The sequence below is a fragment of the Oncorhynchus mykiss genome, unplaced genomic scaffold (assembly GCF_013265735.2).
Source record: "Oncorhynchus mykiss isolate Arlee unplaced genomic scaffold, USDA_OmykA_1.1 un_scaffold_272, whole genome shotgun sequence".
In the NCBI taxonomy this organism is placed as follows: Eukaryota; Metazoa; Chordata; class Actinopteri; order Salmoniformes; family Salmonidae; genus Oncorhynchus; species Oncorhynchus mykiss.
This window is the reverse complement of record NW_023493726.1, coordinates 245,843-264,701: the sequence shown is the minus strand read 5'-3', so window position 1 is coordinate 264,701 and position 18,859 is coordinate 245,843. Positions and strand designations below refer to the sequence as shown.

General features: G+C 43.6%; 1 pseudogene; it reads right to left on the bottom strand.

Moving 5' to 3' along the window:
• Positions 1-30: 30 nt before the first annotated feature.
• Positions 31-18,703, bottom strand: LOC118948949 (annotated as a pseudogene).
• Between the last annotated feature and the right edge of the window lie 156 nt (positions 18,704-18,859).

Here is an 18,859-nt window from a genome sequence, read left to right as displayed (position 1 = left end):
CACCACTTAGAAAATTAAAACAAAGATTACCTGGCACCAGATCTCTGTGCCAGGCTGGGAAGGCTGTGTCTGGGGGAAGGCCAATAGGAACGCCTGCTGCCTCAGAGGCCTCAGGTCTGGAACATACCTGACAGGACAGAGAACCAACAGGATCACAGATCGAGATAAACCCTCCCCCCTCCATCTCTTACAGGTCGTTACAGATGCAGATGATTGGTCGGAGGAGGACCGACTCTTTTTTCTTCTTCTTCTTTAGAGGCTCCGCCTCTGAATCCGCCCCCTGGCTGTCCTTCCTGTTCAGAGTGGCCAATAGGATGCTGATGGCAGCCTGCCGACCAATCACACAGAGAGAGAGATGAGGCTAGGTGAGAGTGGTCCAATAGAAGGGCAGGGACGGAGTGGTGGGCGGGACTTACGGCGGGCGCTCCGTCAATCTCGTCAATGATGAGGCAGTTAGGCTTCTCATTGGCTCCCAGCACTGACCTCATCTGGGTCGCTGTGTCGATACGCTTCTGGAACAGCTCCGCACTGCGGTCATCACTATGGAAACCACAGCATCAACAACCCCTTAGTTATTATGGGAAACGACAGCGTCAACAACCCCTTAGTTACTATGGGAAACCACAGCGTCAACAACACCTTAGTTACTATGGGAAACGACAGCGTCAACAACCCCTTAGTTACTATGGGAAACCACAGCGTCAACAACACCTTAGTTACTATGGGAAACCACAGCGTCAACAACCCCTTAGTTACTATGGGAAACCACAGCGTCAACAACCCCTTAGTTACTATGGGAAACCACAGCGTCAACAACCCCTTAGTTACTATGGGAAACCACAGCGTCAACAACCCCTTAGTTACTATGGGAAACCACAGCGTCAACAACCCCTTAGTTACTATGGGAAACCACAGCATCAACAACCCCTTAGTTACTATGGGAAACCACAGCATCAACAACCCCTTAGTTACTATGGGAAACCACAGCATCAACAACCCCTTAGTTACTATGGGAAACCACAGCATCAACAACCCCTTAGTTACTATGGGAAACCACAGCATCAACAACCCCTTAGTTACTATGGGAAACCACAGCATCAACACCACCTTAGTTACTATGGGACACCACAGCATCAACAACCACTTAGTTGCTATGGGAAACCACAGCATCAACTTGTTGAAGTCGTTAAACCCACCTGGCGTTAATCTCCACCACGTTGTACCCAGCATGCTTAGCGATGATGTGGGCTAGAGTGGTCTTCCCTAAACCCGGAGGACCAGAGAGCAGCACCACCTAGTGGGAGGACGACAGATTAACCAGCTATATTAACCTAGTAGTATATATACTAACAGCTATATAACCTGACAGCAGCACCACCTAGTGGGAGGAGGACAGATTGGTCTACCTACCTTGTATTTATCAGTCTGTGTAGTTCTTCCTACCTTGTATTTATCAGTCTGTGTAGTTCTTCCTACCTTGTATTTATCAGTCTGTGTGAGTCTACCTACCTTGTATTTATCAGTCTGTGTAGTTCTTCCTACCTTGTATTTATCAGTCTGTGTAGTTCTACCTACCTTGTATTTATCAGTCTGTGTAGTTACCTTGTATTTATCAGTCTGTGTAGTTCTACCTACCTTGTATTTATCAGTCTGTGTAGTTCTACCTACCTTGTATTTATCGGTCTGTGTGAGTCTACCTACCTTGTATTTATCAGTCTGTGTAGTTCTACCTACCTTGTCTTTATCAGTCTGTGTGGGTCTACCTACCTTGTCTTTATCAGTCTGTGTAGTTCTACCTACCTTGTATTTATCAGTCTGTGTGAGTCTACCTACCTTGTATTTATCAGTCTGTGTAGTTCTACCTACCTTGTATTTATCAGTCTGTGTGGGTCTACCTACCTTGTATTTATCGGTCTGTGTAGTTCTACCTACCTTGTATTTATCAGTCTGTGTGATGTGTAGTTCTACCTACCTTGTATTTATCAGTCTGTGTAGTTCTACCTACCTTGTATTTGGGCCTTTTGTATTGGTCCAGTTCGGCCTCCAGAAGCTCCTCAGTGATCTGACTCTTGGTCTTAAATTTCTGATTGGCTTGATTAAAGTTCCCTTGGCTCCGGTTGGTGGAATTAAAGCGACCCCGGCCCTTATTGAAGCGTCCCTGGTCCTGATTGGCTGTGTTCTGGTCGGGCCTCTCGGCTGGGGGTGGGCGTGTCTTCCTCTCTCGTCCAAACACCACCTGGTCCCACAGCTTCAGCCACTTCAGCAAACAGCGGTTGGTGAACTACACACACACACATTATACACACACACACACATTATACACACACACACACATTATACACACACACACACACATTATACACCACACACACATTATACAAACAGAAACACATTATACACACACACACATTATACACATTATACACACACACACACACACATTATACACACAGACACATTATACACACACACACATTATACACACAGAAACACATTATACACACACACACATTATACACACACACACATTATACACACAAAAACACATTATACACACAAAAACACATTATACACACACACACACACACATTATACACACACACAGAAACACATTATACACACACACTACACACACACACACACACACAATATACACACAGCAATGACATACACAGACACTATACACACAGCAATTACATACACAGACACTATACACACAGAAATTAACACAGTAATTACACACACACACACACACACACACACACACACACCACAGGCTTGGGAAGTAAAGATGAAAGAGCTAGAGTCCCGTTCCCCCTCCACCACTCACGTCGTCGCTGAGTAGTTCAGTGTAGTGTTGAGGAGAAAACTGATCCACCCAGAGACGAGAAGATTCCTCCTCCTCCTCCTCTCGATCCCCCTCTTCTCTCTGTCTGCCGTCCAGCTCTCCAAACTCTTCATCCACTTGACTGAACACACACACACACACACGTTTATGCTTTAAACAAGTATTAATGTACAGAAACGACAATATCTATCAGGTGATACAGCACCAGTCAAAAGTTTGGACACCTACTAATTCCAGGGTTTTTCTTTATTTTTACTATTTTCTACATTGTAGAATAATAGTGAAGACATCAAAACTATGAAATAACACATATGGAATCATGTAGTAACCAAAAAAGTATTAAACAATATATATAAAATATATTTTATTTTTAGATTCTTCAAAGTAGCCACCCTTTGCCTTGGTGACAGCTTTGCACACTCTTGGCATTCTCTCAACCAGCTTCATGAGGTAGTCACCTGGAATGCATTTCAATTAACAGGTGCACCTTGTTAAAAGTTAATGTGGAATTTCTTTCCCTCTTAATGCCTTAAGGTAGGGGTGGTATACAGAAGATTTGGTAAAAGACCAAGTCCATATTATGGCAAGAACAGCTCAAATAAGCAAAGTGAAACGACAGGCCATCATTACTTTAAGACATGAAGGTCAGTCAATCGGGAAGATTTCAACAACTTTGAAAGTTTCTTCAAGTGCAGTCGCAAAAACCATCAAGTTCTATGATGAAACTGTCTCTCATGAGGACCGCCACAGGAAAGGAAGACCCAGAGTTACCTCTGCTATGATGAAACTGTCTCTCATGAGGACCGCCACAGGAAAGGAAGACCCAGAGTTACCTCTGCTATGATGAAACTGGCTCTCATGAGGACCGCCACAGGAAAGGAAGACCCAGAGTTACCTCTGCTATGATGAAACTGGCTCTCATGAGGACCGCCACAGGAAAGGAAGACCCAGAGTTACCTCTGCTATGATGAAACTGTCTCTCATGAGGACCGCCACAGGAAAGGAAGACTCAGAGTTACCTCTGCTATGATGAAACTGGCTCTCATGAGGACCGCCACAGGAAAGGAAGACCCAGAGTTACCTCTGCTATGATGAAACTGGCTCTCATGAGGACCGCCACAGGAAAGGAAGACCCAGAGTTACCTCTGCTATGATGAAACTGGCTCTCATGAGGACCGCCACAGGAAAGGAAGACTCAGAGTTACCTCTGTTATGATGAAACTGGCTCTCATGAGGACCGCCACAGGAAAGGAAGACCCAGAGTTACCTCTGCTATGATGAAACTGGCTCTCATGAGGACCGCCACAGGAAAGGAAGAATAAGAGTTACCTCTGCTATGATGAAACTGGCTCTCATGAGGACCGCCACAGGAAAGGAAGACTCAGAGTTACCTCTGCTGTGATGAAACTGTCTCTCATGAGGACCGCCACAGGAAAGGAAGACTCAGAGTTACCTCTGCTGTGATGAAACTGTCTCTCATGAGGACCGCCACAGGAAAGGAAGACTCAGAGTTACCTCTGCCTCAGAGGATCATTTCATTAGAGTTACCAGCCTCAGAAACTGCAGCCCAAATAAATGCTTCACAGAGTTCAAGTAACAGACACATCTCAACATCAACTGTTCAGAGGAGACTGTGTGAATCAGGCCTTCATGGTCGAATTGCTGCAAAGAAACCACTACTAAAGGAATTATAGAACATGACGTAATTATGCCGTTAAATTGAATCGAAGGGAAAAAAGTTATTTTACAACAATGCTTTTACTGATTGTAAAAATGATTGTAAAAAGGTATGGAACACAGTTAAGGGCTTACTTGGTACATCTATCTCCTCATGCCCATCTAGTGTGGAGGTTGGCGGAGAATGATAACAGGACCAGTTGATATTGTACTATTACTACTACTAATAGTGCCAATCATTTTACTACTACTAATAGTGACAATCATTTTACTACTACTAATAGTGCCAATCATTTTACTACTACTAATAGTGACAATCATTTTACTACTACTAATAGTGCCAATCATTTTACTACTACTAATAGTGCCAATCATTTTACTACTACTAATAGTGCCAATCATTTTACTACTACTAATAGTGCCAATCATTTTACTACTACTAATAGTGCCAATCATTTTACTACTACTAATAGTGACAATCATTTTACTACTACTAATAGTGACAATCATTTTACTACTGCTAATAGTGCCAATCATTTTACTACTACTAATAGTGCCAATCATTTTACTACTACTAATAGTGACAATCATTTTACTACTACTAATAGTGCCAATCATTTTACTACTACTAATAGTGCCAATCATTTTACTACTACTAATAGTGCCAATCATTTTACTACTACTAATAGTGCCAATCATTTTACTACTACTAATAGTGCCAATCATTTTACTACTACTAATAGTGCCAATCATTTTACTACTACTAATAGTGACAATCATTTTACTACTACTAATAGTGACAATCATTTTACTACTGCTAATAGTGACAATCATTTTACTACTACTAATAGTGCCAATCATTTTACTACTACTAATAGTGACAATCATTTTACTACTACTAATAGTGCCAATCATTTTACTACTACTAATAGTGCCAATCATTTTACTACTACTAATAGTGCCAATCATTTTACTACTACTAATAGTGCCAATCATTTTACTACTACTAATAGTGCCAATCATTTTACTACTACTAATAGTGACAATCATTTTACTACTACTAATAGTGACAATCATTTTACTACTGCTAATAGTGCCAATCATTTTACTACTACTAATAGTGCCAATCATTTTACTACTACTAATAGTGCCAATCATTTTACTACTACTAATAGTGCCAATCATTTTACTACTACTAATAGTGACAATCATTTTGCTGATTTTTTTTACACAGAAAATTAAATTACTAAGCAACAATGTAGACATAAATTCTTCCAAACAAGCTATTGTCCAATGGATTGATGATCATATTATGAGCAATAAGATCTGCTCTTTTAGTCTACAAACGGTGTCAGAGGAGGAGGTGTTAAACCTATTGAAGTCATTACCTGATGGTAAATCTACAGTGGAGGAGGTGTTAAACCTATTGAAGTCATTACCTGGTGGTAAATCTACAGTGGAGGAGGTGTCAAACCTATTGAAGTCATTACCTGATGGTAAATCTACAGTGGAGGAGGTGTTAAACCTATTGAAGTCATTACCTGATGGTAAATCTACAGTGGAGGAGGTGTTAAACCTATTGAAGTCATTACCTGATGGTAAATCTACAGTGGAGGAGGTGTTAAACCTATTGAAGTCATTACCTGATGGTAAATCTACAGTGGAGGAGGTGTCAAACCTATTGAAGTCATTACCTGATGGTAAATCTACAGTGGAGGAGGTGTTAAACCTATTGAAGTCATTACCTGATGGTAAATCTACAGTGGAGGAGGTGTCAAACCTATTGAAGTCATTACCTGGTGGTAAATCTACAGTGGAGGAGGTGTTAAACCTATTGAAGTCATTACCTGATGGTAAATCTACAGGTTATGGTCTTATGGATAAACCAAACTACTGGGAGTGCAGCTAGACAACTGCTTATCATCGTCGTCTCAAATAACTAATCTATGTAAAAAAATATATATTAAAACAGCATGCACAATCAGAAGGATAGCTAAATATTTACAAGGGAAAATCCTTCAGCAAATAACACAGGCATTGGTTGAGAGTCAAGTGAACTATTGTTCGGTGGCCTGGGGAAATGCATCATCTAGTGAAGTTAGGAGGCTGCAGAATGCACAGAATAAAGCAGCAAGGATTGTTTTAAGGTGGAGATGTGGTTCTTCTGATGCAGTCATGGGTTGTTTTAAGGTGGAGATGTGGTTCTTCTGATGCAGTCATGGGTTGTTTTAAGGTGGAGATGTGGTTCTTCTGATGCAGTCATGGGTTGTTTTAAGGTGGAGATGTGGTTCTTCTGTTGCAGTCATGGGTGTTTTAAGGTGAGATGTGGTTCTTCTGTTGCAGTCATGGGTTGTTTTAAGGTGGAGATATGGTTCTTCTGATGCAGTCATGGGTTGTTTTAAGGTGGAGATATGGTTCTTCTGATGCAGTCATGGGTTGTTTTAAGGTGGAGATGTGGTTCTTCTGATGCAGTCATGGGTTGTTTTAAGGTGGAGATGTGGTTCTTCTGTTGCAGTCATGGGTTGTTTTAAGGTGGAGATGTGGTTCTTCTGATGCAGTCATGGGTTGTTTTAAGGTGGAGATGTGGTTCTTCTGTTGTAGTCATGGGTTGTTTTAAGGTGGAGATATGGTTCTTCTGATGCAGTCATGCGCAGTGTTCTTGGTTGGTCATCAATCGACAAGATAATTGACTAAAACATGCTTATCTTATTTTATAATATACATCATTTAAAACGGCCAAGTTCTATTCACAGCAGGTATTCAGATGGTAAGAGACAGACATTCAGTAAATACTAGGAATAGATTGGTTAAGAGACAGACATTCAGTAAATACTAGGAATAGATTGGTTAAGAGACAGACATTCAGTAAATACTAGGAATAGATTGTCCACCATCTATGTGTTGTCCAGACAGAAAAAAATACAAAATAACATTTCGATTTAGAGCAATAAAGAAATTGAATAAATTAACTGAGCAAACTAGAAACCTTTAAATATATAAGTTTAAACATTATTTAAAAACAATTTAAATATAGCATATAGAAATGTTGTGGGACTATAGTAGATGAAGAATCAATATTTTTTAGACTGAGTCATTATGCTTTATGTGTATTATGTATGTTTGTAATAGTGTGTTAGATGTGAAAGTGTGTTTGTATTATAAATTATATTTTAATGTTAAGGACTCTTGGAAGATTAGTCCAAATGGGGACTAAAAGATCCTAATAAAATCAAATCAAATCAAAGGACACCAATAAGAAGAAGAGACTTGCTTGGGCCAAGAAACACGAGTAATGGACATTAGACCGTGGAAATCTGTCCTTTGGTCTGAGGAGTCTATTTGTGGTTCCAACCGCCGTGTCTTTGTGAGACACAGAGTAGGTGAACGGATGATCTCTGCATGTGTGGTTCCCACCGTGAAGCATGGAGGAGGAGGTGTGATGGTGCTTTGCTGGTGACACTGTCTGTGATTTATTTAGAATTCAAGGCACACGTAACCAGCATGGCTGCCACAGCATTCTGCAGCGATACGCCGTCCCATCTGGTTTGGGCTGAGTGGGACTATCATTTTGTTTTTCAACAGGACAATGAGCCAACACACCTCCAGGCTGTGTAAAGGCTATTTGACCAAGGAGAGTGATGGAGTGTTGCGTCAGATGACCTGGCCTCCACATTAACCCGATCTCAACCAAATGAGATGGTTTGGGATGAGTTGGACCGCAGAGTGAAGGAGCCAACAAGTGCTCAGCATATGTGGGAACTCCTTCAAGACTGCTGGAAAAGCATTCCAGGTGAAGCTGGTTGAGAGAATGCCAAGAGTGTGCAAAGCTGTCATCAAAGCCAAGGGTGGCAACTTTGAAGAATCTCAAATATATTTTGATTTGTTTAACACTTTTTTGGTTACTACATGATTCCATGTGTTATTTCATAGTTCATGTCTTCACTATTTTTCAACATAAAGAAAAACCCCTTGAATGAGTAACTTTAACTTTAGATTGGTACTGCATGTACACACACACCTGTTGAGTCGCTCTGTTAGGCGCTGAGATTCCTCCACCACTTGGCGATGACGCTGCAGAAACAGTCAGAAAATCAGAAACAGACAGAAACAGTCAGCTCAGTCAGTCAGAAACAGACAGAAACAGACAGCTCAGTCAGAAACAGTCAGCTCAGTCAAAAACAGTCAGAAACAGTCAGCTCAGTCAAAAACAGTCAGAAAGAGTCAGCTCAGTCAAAACAGTCAGAAAGAGTCAGCTCAGTCAAAAACAGTCAGAAAGAGTCAGCTCAGTCAAAAACAGTCAGAAACAGTCAGCTCAGTCAAAAACAGTCAGAAAGAGTCAGCTCAGTCAAAAACAGTCAGAAAGAGTCAGCTCAGTCAAAAACAGTCAGAAAGAGTCAGCTCAGTCAAAAACAGTCAGAAAGAGTCAGCTCAGTCAGACAGAAAGAGTCAGCTCAGTCAGACAGAAAGAGTCAGCTCAGTCAGACAGAAAGAGTCAGCTCAGTCAGACAGAAAGAGTCAGCTCAGTCAGACAGAAAGAGTCAGCTCAGTCAGACAGAAAGAGTCAGCTCAGTCAGACAGAAAGTCAGCTCAGTCAACAGAAAGTCAGCTCAGTCAGACAGAAAGTCAGCTCAGTCAGACAGAAAGAGTCAGCTCAGTCAGACAGAAAGTCAGCTCAGTCAGACAGAAAGTCAGCTCAGTCAGACAGAAAGAGTCAGCTCAGTCAGACAGAAAGAGTCAGCTCAGTCAGACAGAAAGAGTCAGCTCAGTCAGACAGAAAGTCAGCTCAGTCAGACAGAAAGAGTCAGCTCAGTCAGACAGAAACAGACAGCTCAGTCAGACAGTCAGCTCAGTCAAAAACAGTCAGTCTCAGTCAGACAGAAAAGAGTCAGCTCAGTCAGACAAAAGAGTCAGCTCAGTCAGACAGAAAGAGTCAGCTCAGTCAGAAGAAAGAGTCAGCTCAGTCAAAAAAAGCAGAAAGAGAAAGAGTCAGCTCAGTCAGACAGAAAGAGTCAGTCAGTCAGAGAGAAAGAGTCAGCAGACAGAGAAGAGTCAGTCAGACAGAAAGAGTCAGCTCAGTCAGACAGAAAGAGTCAGCTCAGTCAGACAGAAAGAATCAGCTCAGTCAGACAGAAAGAGTCAGCCAGAAACAGACAGAAACAGACAGCTCAGTCAGAAACAGTCAGCTCAGTCAAAAACAGTCAGAAACAGTCAGCTCAGTCAGACAGAAAGAGTCAGCTCAGTCAGACAGAAAGAGTCAGCTCAGTCAGACAGAAAGAGTCAGCTCAGTCAGACAGAAAGAGTCAGCTCAGTCAGACAGAAAGAGTCAGCTCAGTCAGACAGAAAGAGTCAGCTCAGTCAGACAGAAAGAGTCAGCCAGAAACAGTCAGAAACAGTGAGCTCAGTCAGTCAGAAACAGTCAGCTCAGTTAGTCAGAAACAGACAGAACCAGTCAGCTCAGTCAGTCAGAAACAGACAGAAACAATCAGCTCAGTCAGACAGAAACAGTCAGCTCAGTCAGTCAGAAACAGACAGAAACAGTCAGCTCAGTCAGTCAGAAACAGTCAGCTCAGACAGAAACAGTCAGCTCAGACAGAAACAGTCAGCTCAGACAGAAACAGTCAGCTCAGACAGAAACAGTCAGACAGAAACAGTCAGACAGAAACAGTCAGACAGAAACAGTCAGACAGAAACAGTCAGACAGAAACAGTCAGACAGAAACAGACAGCTCAGTCAGAAACAGTCAAAAACAGTCAGCTCAGTCAAAAACAGTCAGCTCAGTCAGAAACAGTCAGCTCAGTCAGAAACAGTCAGCTCAGTCAGCTGTAGACTTTGGGAAGCGTGTGTGTGGACGTGTTTAAGGTGAAGGTTTAACTATACTTGAAGACCAGAAGTAGAATAGTAAACAAACTAACATTTGACAAACTGGGAACATTTTGTTGGTCCCCATAAGGTAAAATGCTGTTTCTAGGGGGTTTAGAGGTTAAGGTTAGAATTAGGTTAAGGGTTAGGAGCTAGGGTTAGGAGCTAGGGTTAGGAGCTAGGGTTAAGGTTAGGATTAGGTTAAGGGTTAGGAGCTAAGGATAGGAGCTAGGGTTAGGAGCTAGGGTTAAGTCTTTGGGTTAAGGATAGGTTTAGGTTAAGGGTTAGGAGCTAGGGTTAGGAGCTAGGGTCAGGAGCTAGGGTTAAGGTTAGGATTAGGTTATGGGTTAGGAGCTAGGGTTAGGAGCTAGGGTTAGGAGCTAGGGTTAAGGTTAGGATTAGGTTAAGGGTTAGGAGCTAGGGTTAGGAGCTAGGGTTAGGAGCTAGGGTTATGTTTTTGGGTTAAGGTTAGGATTAGGTTAAGAGTACGTGTTAGGTTTACAGAAAATGAATTGTGTGTCCCCGCAAGGTTAGCTGTGGGGGTGTACTCACCTTCTCGGCCACCTGTTCTCTCAGTACCTCGATGGAACAGCCAGCAAACCCAATGCATTATGGGAGCTACGAAAAGCACTGGGGTCCACAGCCTATAAGACACAGTAAATAAGGGAGACAGAGAGAGAGGTGACTGGGGTCCTATAAGACAGTAAATAAGGGAGACAGAGAGAGAGGTGACTGGGGTCCTATAAGACAGTAAATAAGGGAGACAGAGAGAGAGTTGACTGGGGTCCTATAAGACAGTAAATAAGCGAGACAGAGAGAGAGGTGACTGGGGTCCTATAAGACAGTAAATAAGGGAGACAGAGAGAGAGGTGACTGGGGTCCTATAAGACAGTAAATAAGGGAGACAGAGAGAGAGGTGATTGGTGGATCAGGTAAAGCTCAGTGATTGGCTAAAAGTTTACCTTTCCCCTCATGTCGTCTGTCTGTCGGAGGTAGACGCGGTTTCCTGTCTGGTCCGTCACGCTAACGTATCCCCCCTCGGCCGGGGGGCGCTTCAGAACGTGACACGACGTTGCCGCGGTGACTCTCCGAGGAGACTCCTGGATGGCTGCGAAGCCACTGATGTCCAAGATCACCGGGATTAGCTGGGGTCTACACACACACACACACACACACACACACACACACACACACACACACACACACACTTTGATTTGAGAGTTCCTCATATTGACATTGGCTGCTGCCTCTGTTACTAATACGAATAGACTGAATGGGGCAGATCTATGCATCTATATATCTATGATCTAGATCTACGCAATCTGATAGTCAAACCAACTATATCAACACCAACCATCAGACAGGGCCTGAAACCACCTATTGGGACAGATCAATACCAACCATCAGACAGGGCCTGAAACCACCTATTGGGACAGATCAATACCAACTATATCAACACCAACCATCAGACAGGGCCTGAAACCACCTATTGGGACAGATCAACACCAACTATATCAATACCAACCATCAGACAGGGCCTGAAACCACCTACTGGGACAGATCAATACCAACCATCAGACAGGGCCTGAAACCACCTATTGGGGCAGATCAATATCAACCATCAGACAGGGCCTGAAACCACCTATTGGGACAGATCAACACCAACTATATCAATACCAACCATCAGACAGGGCCTGAAACCACCTACTGGGACAGATCAATACCAACCATCAGACAGGGCCTGAAACCACCTATTGGGACAGATCAATACCAACTATATCAACATCAACCATCAGACAGGGCCTGAAACCACCTATTGGGACAGATCAACACCAACTATATCAATACCAACCATCAGACAGGGCCTGAAACCACCTACTGGGACAGATCAATACCAACCATCAGACAGGGCCTGAAACCACCTATTGGGACAGATCAATACCAACTATATCAACATCAACCATCAGACAGGGCCTGAAACCACCTATTGGGACAGATCAATACCAACTATATCAATACCAACCATCAGACAGGGCCTGAAACCACCTATTGGGACAGATCAATACCAACCATCAGACAGGGCCTGAAACCACCTATTGGGACAGATCAATACCAACCATCAGACAGGGCCTGAAACCACCTACTGGGACAGATCAATACCAACCATCAGACAGGGCCTGAAACCACCTATTGGGGCAGATCAATATCAACCATCAGACAGGGCCTGAAACCACCTATTGGGACAGATCAATACCAACCATCAGACAGGGCCTGAAACCACCTACTGGGACAGATCAATACCAACCATCAGACAGGGCCTGAAACCACCTATTGGGACAGATCAACACCAACCATCAGACAGGGCCTGAAACCACCTATTGGGACAGATCAATACCAACCATCAGAGAGGGCCTGAAACCACCTATTGGGACAGATCAATACCAACCATCAGACAGGGCCTGAAACCACCTATTGGGACAGATCAATACCAACCATCAGACAGGGCCTGAAACCACCTATTGGGACAGATCAATACCAACTATATCAACACCAACCATCAGACAGGGCCTGAAACCACCTATTGGGACAGATCAACACCAACTATATCAATACCAACCATCAGACAGGGCCTGAACCCACCTATTGGGACAGATCAACACCAACCATCAGACAGGGCCTGAAACCAGCTATTGGGACAGATCAATACCAACCATCAGACAGGGCCTGAAACCACCTATTGGGACAGATCAATACCAACCATCAGACAGGGCCTGAAACCACCTATTGGGACAGATCAATACCAACCATCAGACAGGGCCTGAAACCACCTATTGGGACAGATCAATACCAACTATATCAACACCAACCATCAGACAGGGCCTGAAACCACCTATTGGGACAGATCAACACCAACTATATCAATACCAACCATCAGACAGGGCCTGAACCCACCTATTGGGACAGATCAACACCAACCATCAGACAGGGCCTGAAACCAGCTATTGGGACAGATCAATACCAACCATCAGACAGGGCCTGAAACCACCTATTGGGACAGATCAATACCAACCATCAGACAGGGCCTGAAACCACCTATTGGGACAGATCAATACCAACCATCAGACAGGGCCTGAAACCACCTATTGAACATAGCTTTGTTTGAGTTGGAGTTTCCATGTGACTAAACAAACCGTAAAGGGCTTGGGATGATGCATCTGGATATTAGGAGCTTACTTCCTGAACTGAATTACATCAAGGTCTGGGCTATGCAGACACTACTGGACATTAGGAGCTTACTTCCTGAACTGGATTACATCAAGGTCTGGGCTATGCAGACACTACTGGACATTAGGAGCTTACTTCCTGAACTGAATTACATCAAGGTCTGGGCTATGCAGACACTACTGGACATTAGGAGCTTACTTCCTGAACTGGATTACATCAAGTCATTATAATATAATATACACACAGAAATACAAGCCTTTGGTCATTAACATGGTCAAATCCAGAAATTATCATTTCGAAAACAAAACGTCTATTCTTTCAGTGAAATACGGAACCGTTCCGTATTTTATCGAACAGGTGGCTTCCCTAAGTCTAAATATTGCTGTTACATTGCACAACCTTCAATGTTATGTCATAATTACGTAAAATTCTGGCAAATTATTAAGGTCTTTGTTAGGAAGAAATGGACTTCACACCGTTCTCAACGAGCCAGGCGGGCCAAACTGCTGCATATACCCTGACTCTGCTTGCACTGAAGAGGGCTGGTTCTAGTAGATGTACTAGTGGGTTATTAGAGGGCTGGTTCTAGTTGATGTACTAGTGGGTTATTAGAGGGCTGGTTCTAGTTGATGTACTAGTGGGTTATTAGAGAGCTGGTTCTAGTTGATGTACTAGTGGGTTATTAGAGGGCTGGTTCTAGTTGATGTACTAGTGGGTTATTAGAGAGCTGGTTCTAGTTGATGTACTAGTGGGTTATTAGAAGGCTGGTCAGCTGGTTCTAGTTGATGTACTAGTGGGTTATTAGAGGGCTGGTTCTAGTTGATGTACTAGTGGGTTATTAGAGGGCTGGTCAGCTGGTTCTAGTTGATGTACTTGTGGGTTATTAGAGGGCTGGTCAGCTGGTTCTAGTTGATGTACTAGTGGGTTATTAGAGGGCTGGTCAGCTGGTTCTAGTTAATGTACTAGTGGGTTATTAGAGAGCTGGTTCTAGTTGATGTACTAGTGGGTTATTAGAGAGCTGGTTCTAGTTTATGTACTAGTGGGTTATTAGAAGGCTGGTCAGCTGGTTCTAGTTGATGTACTAGTGGGTTATTAGAGGGCTGGTCAGCTGGTTCTAGTTGATGTACTAGTGGGTTATTAGAGGGCTGGTTCTAGTTGATGTACTAGTGGGTTATTAGAGGGCTGGTCAGCTGGTTCTAGTTGATGTACTAGTGGGTTATTAGAGGGCTGGTCAGCTGGTTCTAGTTGATGTACTAGTGGGTTATTAGAGGGCTGGTTCTAGTTGATGTACTAGTGGGTTATTAGAGGGCTGGTTCTAGTTGATGTACTAGTGGGTTATTAGAGGGCTGGTTCTAGTTGATGTACTAGTGGGTTATTAGAGGGCTGGTTCTAGTTGATGTACTAGTGGGTTATTAGAGGGCTGGTTCTAGTTGATGTACTAGTGGGTTATTAGAGGGCTGGTCAGCTGGTTCTAGTTGATGTACTAGTAGGTTATTAGAAGGCTGGTCAGCTGGTTCTACTTGATGTACTAGTGGGTTATTAGAGGGCTGGTCAGCTGGTTCTAGTTGATGTACTAATGGGTTATTAGAGAGCTGGTTCTAGTTGATGTACTAGTGGGTTATTAGAGAGCTGGTTCTAGTTTATGTACTAGTGGGTTATTAGAAGGCTGGTCAGCTGGTTCTAGTTGATGTACTAGTGGGTTATTAGAGAGCTGGTTCTAGTTGATGTACTAGTGGGTTATTAGAGGGCTGGTTCTAGTTGATGTACTAGTGGGTTATTAGAGGGCTGGTTCTAGTTGATGTACTAGTGGGTTATTAGAGGGCTGGTCAGCTGGTTCTAGTTGATGTACTAGTGGGTTATTAGAGGGCTGGTCAGCTGGTTCTAGTTGATGTACTAGTGGGTTATTAGAGGGCTGGTTCTAGTTGATGTACTAGTGGGTTATTAGAGGGCTGGTCAGCTGGTTCTAGTTGATGTACTAGTGGGTTATTAGAGGGCTGGTCAGCTGGTTCTAGTTGATGTACTAGTGGGTTATTAGAGGGCTGGTTCTAGTTGATGTACTAGTGGGTTATTAGAGGGCTGGTCAGCTGGTTCTAGTTGATGTACTAGTGGGTTATTAGAGGGTTGGATCTAGTTGACGTACTAGTGGGTTATTAGAGGGCTGGTCAGCTGGTTCTAGTTGATGTACTAGTGGGTTATTAGAGGGCTGGTTCTAGTTGATGTACTAGTGGGTTATTAGAGGGCTGGTCAGATGGTTCTAGTTGATGTACTAGTGGGTTATTAGAGGGCTGGTCAGCTGGTTCTAGTTGATGTACTAGTGGGTTATTAGAGGGTTGGATCTAGTTGACGTACTAGTGGGTTATTAGAGGGCTGGTCAGCCTGTTCCAGTATGACCTATGATCCTACCTGCTGCTCGGGGTTCGATGGAACTCCTCTGGAGACGACGGGGGGGGTGATGTCATCAACCTGAGACACCTCAAACAGCTTCTTAGCCACATCCTGCCTCAGACGCTTAGCCTTGGGAGCTACACACGGATACAAATACATCAACGACAAGAGACACCACAGTACTCTCTCTCTCCCTCACGTCATCACACTAACGGCAGAGAAGAGGGAAGAGCTACTCACTGATTGGCTCGTCCGCCAGCAGGTGTTCTATGTCCTCTCCGTCACACGGCACAGACGGGCCTTCCAATTGGCCGAGGCTCCGTTTTGACGATACCTGTGATTGGCTCCTGAGTGGCTGGTCACCAGCGGTGATGGCTTCCTGGAAACGACTGAGGCTTCTGCTTCCGGAACTCTGACCGCTTAGTGGAAGGAGCTGGATTAACTGACCACACAGAGAGACACACACACACACATCAGAATACACACACAGAGAGACACACACACACATCAGAATACACACACAGAGAGACACACACACAGAGACACACACACACACAGAGACACACACACACATCAGAATACACAAACACACACAGAGACACACACACACATCAGAATACACACACAGAGAGACACACACACACACACATCAGAATGCACACACACAGAGACAAACACACAGAGAGAGAGAGACATCAGACTAGTGTGTAGCCGACAGTATTTTTCAGTGACAACACTTTTCTGGCGTCCTCAAATTACACACAGGTGTTAGGAGATGCAGATAGATAGGTAGCAGAGGTGGTCACCTGTAACATGGCCGAGGGGGAACCCTAACCAAGACCTGTAACATGGCCGAGGGGGAACCCTAACCAAGACCTGTAACATGGCCGAGGGGGAACCCTAACCAAGACCTGTAACATGGCCGAGGGGGAACCCTAACCAAGACCTGTAACATGGCCGAGGGGGAACCCTAACCAAGACCTGTAACATGGCCGAGGGGGAACCCTAACCAAGACCTGTAACATGGCCGAGGGGGAACCCTAACCAAGACCTGTAACATGGCCGAGGGGGAACCCTAACCAAGACCTGTAACATGGCCGTGTGGGAACCCTAATCAAGACCTGTAACATGGAGACATGGGAACCCTAACCAAGAGCTATAACATGGAGACATGGGAACCCTAACCAAGACCTGTAACATGGAGACATGAGAACCCTAACCAAGACCTGTAACATGGAGACATGGGAACCCTAACCAAGACCTGTAACATGGAGATGTGGGATGATTTTTTTACATTGTTTCTAACATGTTAATGCCAAAATAACGGCTAAAAACGGGTCGCCACTGTCTCACTATTTTCTCCTTCTGTTCCTAGAGAACTACTACATCTGTTCCTACTTTTAACTCTGCATTTTGGGAGAAGAGCTTGTTAGTAAGCATTTCACTGTAAAGACTACACCTGTTGTATTCAGCATTTCACTGTGAGGTCTACTACACCTGTTGTATTCAGCATTTCACTGTGAGGTCTACTACACCTGTTGTATTCAGCATTTCACTGTGAGGTCTACTACACCTGTTGTATTCAGCATTTCACTGTGAGGTCTACTACACCTGTTGTATTCAGCATTTCTACTGTGAGGTCTACTACACCTGTTGTATTCAGCATTTCACTGTGAGGTCTACTACACCTGTTGTATTCAGCATTTCACTGTGAGGTCTACTACACCTGTTGTACTCAGAATTCCACTGTGAGGTCTACTACACCTGTTGTATTCAGCATTTCACTGTAAGGTCTACTACACCTGTTGTATTCAGCATTTCACTGTGAGGTCTACTACACCTGTTGTATTCATCATTTCACTGTAAGGTCTACTACACCTGTTGTACTCATCATTTCACTGTAAGGTCTACTACACCTGTTGTATTCAGCAGTTCACTGTGAGGTCTACTACACCTGTTGTATTCAGCATTTCACTGTGAGGTCTACTACACCTGTTGTATTCAGCATTTCACTGTGAGGTCTACTACACCTGTTGTATTCAGCATTTCACTGTGAGGTCTACTACACCTGTTGTATTCAGCATTTCACTGTGAGGTCTACTACACCTGTTGTATTCAGCATTTCACTGTGAGGTCTACTACACCTGTTGTACTCATCATTTCACTGTGAGGTCTACTACACCTGTTGTATTCAGCATTTCACTGTGAGGTCTACTACACCTGTTGTATTCAGCATTTCACTGTAAGGTCTACTACACCTGTTGTACTCGGCTCATGTGACAAATACATTTTGAACTATTGACGACCCTATAAAGCGACTTTTCAAAACACTGCTATAGCCTACTGCCCGTTCTGAGTTATCACCTGACGCCCAGGTGAGAAACAAACAAATCGACCCGCGTTTGGAAAAAGTCGGTTTAATAATAAGACTTTTGGATATTTTTTTTTATCTTGACCAGACTAACTTTTATCCATCTAACTAGGCTACAACTCACAGTCCATCTCAGCCAGGACCTCCAGCTCATCAGCGAACTGTTGTTCATACTCGTCCTCTATCCCGAACATCTCGTCATACTCGTCCATTAGTAGTCAGTCAAGTTGACCGGTATGTACCGGACAGCCGAGGTGTATAATATGATAATAATATCTATGCAATACTACTTTTTCAGTCGGTTCCGTGTTTGTTCGTTTTGTCTTCTCCCGTCCCCGTCTGTCTGCTCAATTTCGCGGTAAACTCTTTGGGTTAACTATTTCCGGGTTAATGTTTTCTCGCTTGTGATTGGATGATCCAGACAATGCCTAAGCTGCTTGTCCAATAGAAATCAACCAATTCCATTTGTAGGCGCTGTTATGGCGACGACACGC